Raw genomic sequence first — 12,610 nt, forward strand, 5'->3', positions numbered from 1 at the left:
GCAATTTAAAGAGATTTTTTCTTTAAAAGGATCAGTTATTGTCCACTTCAATATATCATGGTTTTTTTTTAAATTGTGATTTAAACAAAAGTTTACAGAAAAGTTGGATTTTCATTCATTCATTTTCCTCCTTACCCCAGTTCACTTTAAAAAAAACAAACAAAAAACCATTCATTGTTGCATAATTTCCTCCCTTTCTCCCCCTACCCAGTTCACTTTGCTGTGCACCTCTTATTCTGGACTGTTGTCATACAAATAATGCTTAATCATATGTTGCCATGCCTTTCAGGATGATGGTTTAATTGGCTTTTTGTTTCCTGTTTGAAGTATTATGAATTGCTTTTCTACACCGCTGAATGATAAGTATAACAGGGAGTGAGCTCTCCAAATAACAATCCCATTCAGTGTGTGTGTTCTTTTGTCCATGCTTCTGACACGTTGGAGGAGCAGACTTTCTCAATAGCCATTGTAAAAATTAAGTGAAAACTCATTAGTGGCAAATTATACACAATGATTTTAAGCCCCAGGAGGCTGACTCTATGTACTTATTGAATAGTCATTTGCTCTTAGTTTACTGTAAATATAGCCAGTTTGGTTCATTCTTAAAGAACAAAAACTAACCCAGCATTTGTTGTAAAAATGATAGAGTGCCGTGAATTTTAACATTTTGGCATTTCAAAGCACTTTGATAATTTTGGAACATCTGGCAACTAATGAGATAGTAGATTTCTTATTGGCTTTATCCATGTTTTATCCCCTTGCTGCTTTTTTTCCCCCTTCATAGATCTGAACAGAATTAAGAAGAAAGAGCTTCCATACTCAACAGATGAAGATCCACTGGTAAATTGATCAGGACTTCTGCCTGTTCTCCAAAGAAAAGGTAACTGGCTGTTCAGACATATGCAGCTAAAGAAATACAATACTTTTTTAATATCATAGAATTTTAGTTATACTAAGTAATATTGGTATTATGGTTATTTAAAGTATTAGAATAAGATCTCAAATTTTATACATAATCATGAATATTACCTTAGTGCTATGAAGTAACTGTGAATTTAAGAGTAAAATACTATTGTATGAAACAGTGTGAATGAAGGAATGTGTAATACACAATGCATATGAATGGAACACAGTGTATGCTAATTTTGTGGGCATACCAATATAAAATTTTTACAAATACATACCCTTAAGAAAATGAGTAAAAGATTATAAGGTATTTGATGCCATTCGTCATTTATTTGGCAACACGATAACGTAGCTAGCTCTGAATCTTGTTACAATTCCAAGAGGATTTGGAGGCAGAACTCCCACGTGACAGCCCACCTTTCATAGCTACCTTTTCTTGGGAAGTTCTCCAATGGTATGCTTTTTGGTTTTCTTCTCTTCCCATGTAATACAGATTTAGCTCTTCCAGAACACGGAAGATCCTAACCTATAGGATGGTATGTTGTTGTTGTTGTTGTTTGCCATCCAGTCGAGCACGACTCAGCAACCTTGTAAACAAAAGACCTGAAGCCTTTCTATAACTAACGTCATTTTTCAAAGTTCATAGAGTTTCCAGACGCATGTTGTTTAGGAAGTGGATGCCACTCCTGCACAGGTAGGAGTTTTCCAGGTGTACTTTTCCAGCCCAGTTCCTTTGCCTAGATTGCTAGTTCACTGGACTCAGGAGCAGTCCTGATCATCACAAAAATCGGGAGCACTTTTCACTACATGGCCACTGCTGTGTATTTACTGTTTGGGAACGAGAGTGGCTAGGTTTCAGATAATGTGAAGAATGAAAAACTTTTTTTTAAAGATCTGCTTTCTAACTGTTTGTAAAAGATATTAAGGTAGCTGGCAAGTTAAGATGCAACTTAAGGTGAGTTCTTTAAAGATAAAACTGAACAGACTCAAAACAAGGAAGACCAAAGGCATTCCAGCCACTGGAATTGATCCGTTCTCATACTTGTGTAACAAATGTGGTGCTTCAGTCAGATCCTAATCAGCGTAAGCAAAGGTGGAAATGTTTTAGACAATGACCATGTTCCTCTATAAGAAATGCATTTTTGATCACCAGCACACCGTAACAGGAGCTTCAGGGGAAATGTGGCAGTTCTGTTTAGGTGCAATGAGAGCAACACTGGGCAAGTCGCTCTAAAGTCACCACATTAAAAATGAGGGTTGCAGAGTGGATTATATTTGGGGGTAAGGGGTGGGGTTTGGGGAGGTGCGGTGGGGGGGGATTGTGTACCAATGAGGGAGTTTTTCTTTTGCGTTTCAAGGAGAGGAGCAAATGGGGGGGGTTTGTGCGGGGAGAAGGGTGCAACAATGAATGAATGGAATCCCAAAATCTCTGTAGATGTTCATTGAAATGAAAAATAAACAACCTAAATTTTAAAAAAAAATGAGCCCTTTTAACATATTTGGTCTAAAGCTGGAAGGATGCTCTGGTGGCCTAGTGGTAAGAATCTGCACTGCAATTCTGAACGCATGTGGTTCAGATCCGCCAACTGTTCCACCGGAGAAGGATGGACAATCTCTTTCTGTGCAATTATTGACTCTGAAAATCCGCTGGAGGGTCAGCTATGGGTTGGTTCTGACTCAGAGTTGCACAACAACAGCAAAGCTGGAAGGCCAGCAACGTGCAAATGTCCTCCAGTGACATCAGAGTCTTCAGAATACATACATAGGGTTCGTTGTGGTATGTCAGAGAGAACATGAAGGACTTTCCTAAATGGTAGTTTAAAAATAGCAGTAGTAGGGTTTGGAAATAGAATAAGATGGAATCATGTTGGACAAACATGTCTAATTACCTATTACAGAGTTTCTACTATGTTCATAGGAATTGTCCCTAGAAAAGGAACAGAGAAATGTAGGATATGATTTCCACTGACTATGACTTAGTTATTTTTGATTCCTAGATGCACAGTGTATTATGTTGGGCTGCTAAACTGAAGGTCACCTGTTAAAATCCACCAGTGGAAGAAAGATTAGGCAATCTTCTATAGAGATTCCATCTGCCTGTAGAAATATACAGTCTTGGAAACCCAATGGAGAGTGACTGAATTGAAATGACCCAGCAGTGATGGGTTTAATTTTGGATACCAGTGAAAAAATATGTCAGGAAACAAATGACAGTGGCCATGTAAAGAAGAGTAGTTACAAACTCAGTCTCCAGGTTTCAGATGTACAGGGGGAATAAGTTGGGTCACATAGAACTGTAAGACAAAGTAATGACCAATTTGAACGGAAAGCGTCTTCTCAATGCCTAGTGTTCATCCATTCAACAAAGATCCATTAGTGCCTGTGTGCATGCACTGCTAGCTGCTGGTTGGACATCAGGGAGCTCTGAGGGCATAGTGTATAGGGAGTTACACCACTTACCCATATGCTGAGCCTCTCTGCTGGTTTGGACCCACCATTAACGCCAACAAAGAAAGATAAGCAATCTCCTCCATTGTGATTTATAGCCTCAGAAACCCAGTTGAGGGCCAGATGTGGGTTAGTTCTGACTTGACAGCAGATGGCAGAAGTCAACACTCAGAGACCCTTCCTGTTGTATTATTAACCCACTGCTCTCACGTCGGTTCTTATTCACAGTGACCCTCTCTCAGGTTTCTGAGGCAGTAAAATCCAGCTGGAAGAGAATGCCCACATGTCTTCTGTAGAACCACTAGTAGATTTACAGTCAGAAAAATGTGACTTTTTGGATAGCAGCACAATTCTCCATAGACTCTCTCACCAGTCCTCGTTTCTATTCTATTGTTGTTAGGTGCTGTTGAGTCAATACGACTCCTAACAATGCTGTGAAAAACAGACCTGATTAGATGATGGTAAATGGGTTGGGGGCAACAACAGCAGAAATCCAGATTGCCTCTCCTTCTCCAGTAGAGCATCTAGTAGACAGAGTACTCTTGAGAGGTGAGGCTTACAGTTTTAGATACTGAGGCCAGGGTAAGACTGTTTCAAAAGGTGACATCTGGGCATGAAGTTGAAAAAGGAGTGTATGAGCTATCTGGTATCACTTACTCACTCATTGATGTCAAGTTGGATCTGACTCACAGCTGACCTTCCAGCAGGTTTTCAAACTATCAGTCACATGGGATGAGATTATTTTTCTTCCACAGAGAAGCTGGTGAATTCGAACTGCCTGTCTTTGGGTTGGCAGCGTAATTAGAGCAAGTGGAAAGGCTGAAAGGAGGAGCCTGCTTGGACTGTTCACGCAGCTGAAAAGAGGCGGCCAGAGCTAAATGAGGGAACAAGCTGGACAGGAAAGAGGGTCAGGGAGATAATAAGAACAGTGTGTAGGGCTTCACAGACCATCAGATAGACCTTAGCCTTTCCTCTGAGAAAAATGAGAAGGCAGTGGAAGTTTCTGAGTAGAGAATTGACTTGATCTGCTGTCTGTAAGGCTGTAGGAAACTAAGGAAAAAAGCAGCTGAGTGACTATTGCAGTAACCCAGCCAAGAGGTGACGGTGGTGTTAGAATGGAAAGCTAGCCTATAATGAACATTTTCTTTGCAAATATTAGCTACTACTTTAAGAAAATACTTGAGTTGACCTGAATGGGAGTGTAGGCTAGATTAGGCCACCTTCACTAAAGAAGTGATGACAGAATTCAGAGGAAAAGAAACACTCTGGACTGGACTAAGTGGAGGAGGAGAAGAGTTGATCTGAGACTCAGATGAAAGCTTGGCTTTAGTCTTCAAGAAATGCTGAGGGAACGTAGAAGGTAATGATGTGCAACCATGCACACAGAAGCAATGTAAATGTCTACTCTAACTGAGGAATGCGGACAGAAAATGTTACCATGTATTGGAATATTATTTGCCTATTAAAAGGAATATACATTCCCATGTTTCAGTTATTATTGGATGTTTGCAACTGTTTCTCTACTTTTTGAGTCTTTATACTCTGAGGGGTGCATCTTTTGGCACTATATCCAACAATGGCCTTGCATTCCTTTAGAGTGTGGCAGTCTTGTTACTTAAGAAGTAGACAGTCAGTCCTGCTTCTTAACTCTGTCTTAGTCTAATTCTTAGTCTGGAAGCTCCAATGAAACATGGGTGGCCCGCTGATATTTGAAAAAACCTGTGGCAAACTGCCAACATCACAGGGACATGCAAGCCACCACCATATGATAAACTGACCGACAGTGATACTTGAATATATCCCAAACTGAATTTTAAAAACATCTTAATGGTAGAATTGAAGCATTGAACACTATCATCTGATCAAAGACTAGATGAGTTGTGGAATGACATCAAGGACACAATCCATAAAAAAGTAAAGTCATTACAAACACAGGGAAGAAAGAAAAGACCAAAATGGATGTCAGAAGAGACTCCAAAACTTAATTTGGAACAAAAAGAAGCCAAAATAAGGGGAATAAATGCTAAGATAAAAGAACTGAGCAGAAGATTGTCATTAAATGCAGCCCAAGAAGACAAAATGAAGTGTTATGTTGCATCTACAAACAAAATCTCAAAAGCTTGACTCCGTCCATGGCATTAAGACCAGCTAGACTTTGAGGAGACAGCTCTTCCCTAGCGGTCTGGCCCCTCAGGAACTTGGAAATTCAGTGCCATCCACACCAACAGCTGTCTGACAAGAAAGGTGCTCTCTCTCACCTTGTTCCCCATGACCTCATGGGATCAGCGACTTCCCCAATCCCATGATCCACTAGATGGATGGCAGTGTTTCTCTTGGCCTTCCCAGCTCTTCCTGAGGCCAAGTCCATGCCATTTTGTATCTGGGCTGGCAAATGTATGTATGAAGTTAAACTCCAAGACCACTTTTGGGACCTGGCAAACTTTCATGCCTGGTCTGTAACCAACTGCTCAATGAGTGAGGCTGCCATCTCTGAGTAAAGTCCTTGCTTCTCACTGGTACCCTGGAAGATAGTTCACTTGACCCACCCCATAGTCACACTGGGCACAGTGCACCCTCCATGGAGTGTGGTGTCCTTTAGTGTCTCAGATTGGCAGTGACTGTCTTCACACTAGTGTTCTGCCTGAGTGACCTGCAAGGGCAACATCTCTAGTGGAATAGCCTGCCTTCCGCACCTGTGAGGCCAGCAGAATCCCATCCCCTTCATAACCCTGCCCAGAAGAATGCTGTCCTTATCCCTGCTTACATCTTGGGGCCTCAGTCACCTCTCAGGCAAGCAGATATTCTGACCTGTTTGAGCACCTTAAACTTTCTAAGACATACTGTCCCAAGCCGGACACCTGGCAACCACCCTCCACAGCAATGACAAGAGAATCGATCAGATGCTGAGCCCACCACCCTTGATAATTCTTCTTTTTCCCCTCCTCTCATTTTTAAATTTCCCATTGCTTTTGGATTTATTTTTTTAAAAATGTATTTCCTCATTTGGTTTTTATCTTTATTTGCTATTGTGGCATTGGGGGGTGGGGGTGGGGGGTGTTTCCTCTTTCTTTCACTTTCTCTTATCTCTACCTTACTTCCTCCCTTTCTGTAGCTGGACTTCTCTCTCTCTATTCTTTTCTCTCCCCTACCCCTACCTTTGGGAGCTCTGGTGGCCTAGTGGTAAGAAATGTCCTGCAGTCCCAAAGGCATTCAGTTCGAATCCACCAGCTGCTCCACTGGAAAAGGATGGGCAATCTCCTCCTGTGCAATTAACTTGTCTCTTAGAACCTGCTGGCAGATCAGCTATGATGGTTCTGACTAATGACACATAACAACAACAACAACCCCCCTTTCCTTTAGGCAGCTCTGGTGGCTTAGTGGTGACAAGTTGTACTGACAGCACAAAGGAAGGCAGTTCGTATCTACCAGCTGCTCTGCTGGAGGACAATCTCCTCCCATGTGATTTGTTGTTGTTTTGTGCCAGCAAGTTAGAATTGACTCATCATTGACCCTCCAGCAGGTTTTCAGAGGCAGCTGTTCTGCAAGAGAAAGATGGACAGTCTCCTCCTCTAAGATTTGTTGCTGAGTACCATTGAGTCAGAATCCACCCATAGGTTACCCTCCAGCATGTTTTCAGAGGCAGGTACTCACCGGAGAGGAGACTGCCCATCCTTGGCCCGTGTGCCTTTAGGATTCACAGTTTCTTGCTACTAGGCCACAGGTTACATAACAATAACAACCCCCACGTGCCCTTCTTTCTGTTTTAATTCTCCTTCCTTTTGTCTCCCTCTTAGTTTTGATTTTTCTATTTCTTATATTGTCCAATCCTGTGTTAGCTTTTGGGTGTTTTTATTTTGCTTTGTTTCTCTTTTTCCTATCTGTCAACAGATTGCAAAAGTATATATATATATATACACACACACACACACACACACACACACAACATATACACCCCCTGCAGTTCAACCCTCAGGCAAGAGTAAAGATCAGTTCTTGCTCCACCTGATTGATGAAAGACTGTAACTGACACCAGCCTGGCTACCTTCAACTGCTCTATGCAAACAACATACAGAGAACTGCACACACAACTCCATCTGCTTACAGACCTACCAGAAAACGGGAGCTGAAACACAGAATTACCAAAACAGAAAGTGCCATAATACATTTGTACAACTTCATTAGGTACTTAAAAACTAAATAATACAAAGCCAACAATACTAGAGTTAACAAATAACTTCAAATGACTCAAAAAAATCAGGATAAGATGGCCTAAAAGTGGCCAAAAGAGAGAATCAGAAAAGCTTTCAGAGGAAGAAAAGATACTGGAATGTTCTAATAATAAATTGATGTTGTTGTTTTGAGTTGTTGAGTTGAAACAGACTCCTGGCTGACCCCCCAGCAGATTTTCAGAGGTAGTAAATAACACAGAAATTGATTGCCCATCTTTCTCTTGTGGAACATCTGGTGGATTTGAACCATGTGCCTTTGGGTTGACTGTTCAATCCATTTCCATTAGGCCACAGGATACTCAAGAGTGATAGTTAAATGTCTTCTATGGATTGAGAGAAACATAGCAGACATAGGAGAATTCAAATAAACTGTTTAAGACCAGGTAGATAAAGTGGGAAATGAGAATAATACAACATAAACAAAATGAACTCAGCATAGAAAAACTGATTTTGTTTTTATTAGGTGCTGCCCAGTCAACTGTGACTCATAGCAACCCTCTGAGCAGCAGATCTGAACTTTGCCCTATCCTATACCATCTTCACATTCCCACCTTGCACAGCCCCTCTTGTGTCACACCATCTTGACGAGGATCTTCCTCTCACTGGCCCTCTTCCTTTCCCAGTATTGTGTCTTTTAAAAGAGTTAAAGATTACCAACTTTTGCTGTTTGAAGTTGATAAAATATGTAAATTCAAGATACTCTGTTAATCTCTTTATAATTACTAATAATTAGAATATGAAAGTTGTTTAAAAAGAAGAAAACCACCAGTAGTTTGGACATTTAGCCTTGGTAGTAGAAACAGTGTCAAAAATTGAAGACTAGAATTTTCCAAGACCAAATTTTTATTGATTGCAAATTCCTTTTGTCAACAACATATACACATGAATTTCACCTGATGCCATGTACAGGAGTCAATTTCTGGAAAGAGACAAGAGAGAAGCTCAATATCATTAGTTAGAAAAAGCCCAGGCACCATCTTTGGAAGAAACCATTAGTTGTCCATTTGCAAGTTCAACTTGAAGTTGAAGGAAAAACAAGTACAACCTTGAGTGTATTCCACCTAAATTTAGAGACCATCTCAAGAATAGATTTGTCATTTTTAAAACTAATGACCAAAGACCAGACAATTTATAGGGTTACATCATGTATAAAGAAAGCAAAAGGGGGGGAGGGGGAGGGAAAGAGAGAGGGATGGAGAGAGGAGGGAGAGAGAGGGAGGGAAGGAGAGAGAGGAAGAAGGAAGGAAGGAAGGATACAAAAATAATCGGAAGACTGAAGCTTGCTCTTGAATGTAGAGTAGCTAAAGTAAATGGAACATAAAACAATGTAAAAGCTGAGCAGAAGATTTCAAGGTGAAGCTCAAGAAAAGAAAAGATTATGAAGGAATGTGCAGAGACATAGAAAAACAGAAAAATTAGAACTAGAAAATCATACTTGACATTACTAAGCTTCAAGAATGAAAGGGGAAAAAATTCAATCCATGTGACACACACTTGCTGGTGGCTAAGTGACAATTTAGAGGCATCAGCTCTTCTTCAGTCTTCCTTATTCATTGTCCAACTTTCATGTTCATATGAAGCAAATGAAAATATCACGGCTTGTGTCAAGTCTTTAAACTGTCATCTTTGCTCTTTAACATTTTAAAGAGGTCTTTGACAGCAGATTGCCCAATGTAATAGATGTCTTGATAACTGCTTTCCTGGGTGTTTGTGAATCCAAGTCAAATGAAATCATTGACAACTTCAATCTTTTCTCCATTTATCAAGCTATTATTTCTTGGTCTAATTGTGAGGGTTTTTGATGTTGAGGTATGGGTGTCTACTGATGACTGCAGTCTTTGATGTAAGTGCTTCAAATCTTTAACAAGCAACATTGCTTCATCTGTATAGTGCAAGGTGTTTATGAGTCTCCTCCGGTTCTGATGCCACATTCCTCTTCATATAGCCCAGATTCTGAATTATTTGTTCAGCATACAAATGTAATAGACATTGGGAAAGATAAAACCCTGACACCTATCTTTCCTAATTTGAAAGCATGCAGCATTCCTGGTTCTGTTTGAAAAGCTGCTTCTATTTCCTGTGTAGGGTCTGCATTAGTACAATCACATGTTCCCATTCTCAATATTATCCATAACCCATAATTAGAAGACTTGATACTTTTGAATTGAGGTTTTGAGAAATAATATTGATTATACCATGGAACCACCAAGTGTCAAAAGAACAAATCTGTATCAGAAGAAGTAAAACCAGAATGTTCCTTATTGGCAGGCCTTCACTTCAGTGACTTTGGACTCATTATAGGGAGGGAGTCGTCCTTCAAGAAGAATGTCATGTTTGGTAGAGACTCAGCAAAATAAAGGGACCCTCAACTGTGGGTTGCTACACTGTCTGCAGCAATAGGCTGGCTGAGGATGGTCCAGGGTCAGGCATTTTCCCATATTATTGTACATGAGCGTGCTATGAGTTGGAACATACTTGAAGGCATCTCACAACAAGGAGATCAAGTCAGTGGAACAGCGAACACTTGAGAAAGCAGTACAAACCCAAGGGGTTGCTGGATGAAGATACAGAGAATATAGAAAAATCAGGGACCAATGTTTTCTGGGTTTGCAACTTTGTTCAAACCTAGCACTTTGATGAAGAAAAGGGGAAGAAATGTCTATGTTGTTTGTTTCCATCTTATAGTAACCCACCCTGTACTGTTAGTCCCAGAGTTTGACCCTAAGGCATTTTGCTGTTTATCTTTGGGAACTGCATAAAACACACCTTACAGGTTTTGGAGACGTTAAGTTCCAAGTTCCACATGATGCCATTACATTGAGAATACAAATCATTGCTGACTGGGAGGCTAAGTGTATATAGCACTGACACCTTTACTTCAGAACATATAGTCTTAACCCTCAATCCATGAAGTCCTATGGTTTCAAGATGGGAATGAATTCCCATGTTTAGTGGAGTGGATCAGGAAAGGTTTTGTTTAAAAAATGGAATATGAAGAGGGTCAGGACTGGAAGGTAAGAGCTCTGATGGCTTAGGGTATTGTATTCCATGTTGAGCTGCTAACCAAAATGTCAGCAGTTTGAATTCACCAATGAACCATGGGAAAAAGATGGTAGCCCCTCCCATAAAGAGTTACAGTCTCAGAAACTAGAGGGAGGGTTTCCATGAACTGGAGTAAACTCAATGGCCATGGATTTGGGTTTTGGTTTAAAAATGATAGCTTGTTGTCATTAGCTGCTGTCAGTTCAACTCTGATGCATCATGACCCTGTGACCAATGGCTCTAAACCCAGCCCTATCTTGTATCATCCTCATCATTTCTGATCTATTTGAGCCCATTATTGCATTTACTGTATCAGTCCATCTTGTTGAGGGTCTTCCTCTCTTTCGCTGACCCTCCAACTTTTCAATCATGATGTCCTTTTCCAAGGACTGAACTCTCCTCACAGCATGCCCAGAGTATGTGAAGTGAAGTATCCTCATCCTTGTCCCCAAAGAGCACTCTGGTTACATTTTCTCCAGGACATACTTATTTATTTTTGGGGCAGTAAAAGACTATGACTTGAATCAAGTGAACCTTAGTCTTTAAACTTATGTTCTTTAGCACTTTGGAGATACCCTTGATAGCAGATTTTCCTAGTGCAATGTATCTTTTGATTTTTTGACTGCTGATACCAAGGGGTAGGGAATGCTTTATGGATGGAATAAGCTGTATGAGCAAATGTATGGGGCCTGGAAGCTATGTTGGGGAGCATTTTTGACACCAAAGTGACTTTTTTGCTTAGACCTTTGAATACTTGCAGGAAGGAGTTGATCACAGTAACCAGCTATACAGAGCTTTAATTTCCTCAGAAGTCTGTGGGGAGACCCTGAAAAAGAGTTAAGAACTGACACAACTAAAGCCATGCTTAAGTTAGACAGATTTTATTATAAAACATGACTAGATTAGAATTACTATTAATTATTAATATTACTATACACCTGGAAAGGTACACTAATAATAACTAACATTTTCAGAATACTTTTGCTCCTCATAGTGTTGCTGTTCCTAAGTGTCATCAAGTGAAGAATGTCTTATAGCAACCCTTTAAACAACAGATCTGAACTCTGGTCCTGTCCTGCACCATACTACCATTGCCACAGAAAATCTATCCCTTTTAGTGTCTTCCTCTCCTTCCCTGACCCTCCACCTTTCCAAGTATGATGTCCCTCTCCAGGGAATACCCCTCCCAGCAACATGCCCAAAGTATGTGAGGAAAAGTCTCATCATTCTTGCCTTTAAAGAGCACTCGGGCTGCACCCTCTCCAAGACATATCTATTCATTCTCTTGGTTGTACATGGGATGTTCAATGCTCTTCTCTAATACCACAGCTCAAAGGTGTCAATTCTTTTCTGTCATTGTCTTATTCATTTATGGTCCAGCTGTCAGATTCACAGTGTAATCAGAAATACCATGGCCTGAATCAGACGTACCTTAGTCCTCAAACTGACATCATTACTCCTCAATAATTTGGAGAGGTCTCTAACTGCAGACTTTCCCAGTGCAGTGCATCTCCTAATTTCCTGACTGTTTGTACCAAGGGTGTTACTTGTGGATCCAAGCAAGATAAAGCCATTGACAGTTTGAATCTCCAGTCCATCCATCATGACACTGCCTGTCATTTCATTCATATGAATCTTTGTCTTCACAGTCCATACTGAAGGCTACATTCCTTGATCTGAAACAAGTTCTTCAAGTTCTCCTCACTTTTAATAAACAAGGTTGGGTCATCTGCCTAACGCAGGGTTCTATAATGCTATAGATTGTTGTTGTTATGTGCCGTCGAGTCGCTTGCGACTCATAGCGACCCTATGTACAACAGCCCTGTCCTGTGCCAGTCGCACTGTCTCTGACACTCCCATCCCAATTATCCCAATCACTGAACCAATCCGCCTCATAGAGGGCCTTCCTCTCCTGCGCTGTCCCTCCACCCTCCCAAGCATGATGTCCCTCTCCAAGGACCGGTCTCTCCTCACAACATGTCCAA

Source organism: Elephantulus edwardii, unplaced genomic scaffold (genome assembly GCF_000299155.1).
Source record: "Elephantulus edwardii isolate Elephantulus edwardi_28Jun2011 unplaced genomic scaffold, EleEdw1.0 scaffold00132, whole genome shotgun sequence".
In the NCBI taxonomy this organism is placed as follows: domain Eukaryota; kingdom Metazoa; phylum Chordata; class Mammalia; order Macroscelidea; family Macroscelididae; genus Elephantulus; species Elephantulus edwardii.